Below are 4,039 nucleotides of genomic sequence, written 5' to 3'. Positions count from 1 at the left end.
GGGGCCCGCGGGCAGCAGCCAGACTACAGCACCCACAAGGCACAGCACAGCTCGCCTACCCTGCTTCCCTGCAACTACGCCATTTGTCACACCTCATTGTGGGAAAACTGCAGAAAGAGCAGGCGTCTTCGTCCTCAGAGCTGTGCAATTAGCGTTTCATTAAAATTATCGAGTTTGCATTGAACGGGTTCAAGATTTTTATTTACTATTTATTTATTTATTTTCAAAAAAGGCAAGCTGCAGCCATCATTACTACCATTCTCTTTCTACCAAGTGTGCTGTGTGTTGCTGACACCATAAAATCCAGTGCCTGAAAGAACCCTCTAACTGTTGATTTTAAGTTTTGGAAGGCAGGCATTCTTTACTGCAGCGCTGCATGTATGGGGGATTGTTCCACGTAAGGTGCATGCCACGAGTGACAGCAGACAATGCTTACATTGTCCTACTAGACACATCTGGCTCTCTCAGCCACAAGGCCACGTTGCTGTCCATGGGACCTTGAAGTCTAGTCAGACATGATTTCCCCTTGGTGAATCCATGCTGACTACCTCTGATAACCTTCTTTTCTTCCATGTACTTAGAGATTACCCCCAGAATGAGCTGCTCCATCACCTTTCCAGGGATGGAGGTGAGGTTGACCAGAGTGTAGTTACTCAGGTCCTGTTTCTTGCCCTTCTTGAAGACTGGAGGGATATTATCTTTCCTCCAGTCCTTCATGTAATGTCATGCAGATCAGACCCTGCCCCAGTGAGAGAAGCTGAAACCACCCTGAGATGCAGTTTGGCCCTTTTTTGCCTTCTTTCACTGATTAGTGAAAATGAATGATCCAGGAAATCAAGTCAGCTCTAAGAACTCTTCAGCACTCAAGGATGACATCACAACCAGGGCACTGCAGTTTTCTCCTCATTTTTTCCCTAATAATAATAGCTTTAGTAATATTTTAAAATGCTCTTACTTTCTAATGAAGTAAATGGAAATTTGGAATAAATGCAGATTCCAGTATCAGACCCCCCATTTATTTGAAAAATTGGGTGTTTTAATAGCAAGAATGATTCAGTTTCATGAAGTGCAGACCAACAGGATTGTGGTTTGTTTCCCCTTTGGTTTACCTGTGCTCTCCAACCTGCTTTTCAATACTCTCTTGCTCTCTGTGACAATCTGCTTTCTTGAAGTGCTTTTACTGCTCTTCTGCTTACCATTGCTGTCCCTTTTGATGCTTTGGAGCAGGGACCCCGTTTACCTATATACCTGGAAAGCAATATAGATATGCATGAAGTTATGAAAGCAACATAAACCTCAGAACCATCACGTATGACTGCAGTACTTGGTACTGAACTCAGACAGTTTAGGTAAAAGAGCTGATTTTCAGCTAAAACTTTGTCTTGGAAACTCTTCACAAGCCACAGTCTCCAGCATTTCACATGGAAAATTCATGCAGTATAATTAATATTACGTGCTGGAAATCACTCTTAACAATTTTAACCCTTTTTTTTTTTTTTTTTTTTTTTTTTTTCTCAAGGAGTTATAAACTGAAGCTGTGGAGAGGCTTGGATGAAGGTGCTGGAGTTGGCAGAAACTCACAGGGATGATTCCTAATCCCTCAGCTGGAGCAATCAATTCTACAAGGCTGGATTTAATGATGAAAATGTTTCCTTCTTCTCTCAGTAGGTGCTGGACAGAACATACTAATGTATATTATTTTCCCTTTTAATTTATTCAGTATTTTCTTTAAAAATATAATCCTGAATACAGAAGAAATGACCCTTACAAAAGTATGATGTTTAATTTGGACTTTTCTCCACTGTCATTTACAGAAAACTTGACACACACTATAAAGAGCGCCCCGATATAACAAAATTTATTTTAAATGAGTTAGTATAACAGATTAATTTATGTAACAAGATTGACATATATAAAAACATTGTATATTTTGTCAACTTCTGCATATTTTCACAGACAAACATCAGCAAGTTAAAGCAGCCAACCTGCATAATTTCTTTCTTGTAGGTGATGAAACACAGACACTTAGTATTTCGTAATACTAAGGGGCTCAGCTGGAAACTTGGAGACATGGGCAGGTGAAAACGTATAAGGATTGAAATTAAAATACCTGAAGTACTGTGTGCAGGTCTGGGCCACACTGTCTGGAAAGGATGTTAAGGAGGTTGAATGCACCCAGAGAGGGCAACCAAGTTGGCGAGGGGTTGAAAGACATGTCTTGTGAGGAGCAGCTGAGGACTCTGGGATTGTCTGGTCTGGATCAAAGGAGGTAAAGAGGTCACCTCTTGGCTCTCTGCATGTAGCTTCATGGACCTTGGAGTCCTAGTAGACAAGTTATCCATGGGACAACAATGTGCCCTTGTGGCCAAGAAGGCCAATGGTATCTTGGGGTGCATTAAGAGGAGTGTCTCCAGCAGATCGAGGGAGGTTCCCCCTCTAGTTGGCCGTGGTGAGACCTCACTTGGAGTGTTGTGTCCAGTTCTGGGCTCCCCAGTTCAAGAGGGACAGGGATCTACTGGAGAGAGTTCAACAGAGGCTACAAGGATGATGAAAGAACTGAACACCTGCCTAACGAGGAAAGGCTGAGAGACCTGGGGCTTAGGAGGGATCTAATTAATGTCCATAAATACATGAGGGCATCAAGAAGGCAGGGCCAAGCTCTTGTCACTTGTGCCCTGTGATAGGAGGAGGGGCAATGGATTCTAACTTGAGTACATGAAGTTCCACCTCAACACGCGGAATAACTTATTTACTGGGAGGGTTACAGAGCCCTGGGACAGGCTGCCCAGACAGGTAAAAAAGTTCAAGAAAGTTCAAGACCTGTCTGGATGCCTTTCTGAGTGATCTGCCCTAGTTTTTTGGTCCTGCTCTGGCAGGGGTGTTGGACTTGATGATCTTCAGAGGTCCCTTCCCTAACACTCTATGGTGATTCTGTGATTCTGCAGCTTCCTGAGGAAGGGACATGGAGAGGGAAGGGCTGAGCTCTTCTCCCTGGCATCCAAGGAGAGGATGCATGGGAACAACTCAAAGCTGTGCCAGGGGAGAACCAGACTGGATGCTAGGAAGCATTTATTTGGAGAGAGGGTGGTCAAACCCTGGAACTGGCTTCCTGGACGGGCGGTTCATGCCCCAAGCCTGTCACAGTTTAAGAAGCCCTTAACAACACACACTAACTTTTGATCAATCCTGAAGTGGTCAGAAAGTTGGACTAGACCATCACTGTACGTTCTTTCTAATTGAACCAATCGATTATTAAAAAATGTGTGTGACACGTTTTTATGAAACAACAGCATTCAACTAAATATTAGAAAATAAAAACTGCTGTAAAAAGAGAGACCCCAATAAAACATATAACTGATGTTTGGGGGTGTACTGCCTCGCTAGGTACCAGTCACCCTGAGGGTGCCAATGCTGTCCAACCCAAACATCAGGAAATGGATGAGTCAAAATAGTGCATCATAAATTGTGAAGTTTGCTTGCAATTCCTGAGTTTTTAAAATGGAAATGGATTCTTTATGTACCCTGTTGGGTTTTTGAGCCTTCAAAATGCACTCAAGTCCCATTTGGAAGATATTTTCCCACAGCTGGGCCACCCCAGTTGTACTGGCCTAGCTGCATATTTTAAGGGACAGCTGATCCTGGTTTCAGGATGCTCTGGGAAGCCACAGGCAGTCACCAGCAACACGGGCACTGACAGACAGCAAATACAAGCTTAAGGGCATCTAGTGCTTAAACGTCACGTTAATGCAAAGCCTTAAATGTTTGCACATTTCTTCAGTTAGTCCTTCAATAGGTTCCATGTGCCCGCTGGCGGCCCGGCGAGCTGACGGATGAAGTACCTACGTGTGGTACCCCTGCTCTGCTCCCAGGGTGACCCGAAATACCTCGGGATTTAGCCACGTCCCGTTTCCTTCGCCATGTCCGTGATGGGCGAAATAACCCCGCCTGGTCACCAGAGCTGCCCGCCAGCGCCCGGCCTCTGCCCCGCCGATGCGTCCCCAGGGACCCGGGACGGGACCCTCCCTCCCGGAGCACCCCG

This window comes from Chaetura pelagica, unplaced genomic scaffold, assembly GCF_000747805.2.
Source record: "Chaetura pelagica isolate M959 unplaced genomic scaffold, ChaPel_1.0 scaffold103, whole genome shotgun sequence".
NCBI lineage: Eukaryota > Metazoa > Chordata > Aves > Apodiformes > Apodidae > Chaetura > Chaetura pelagica.
Note: the sequence above shows the minus strand (reverse complement) of the source record.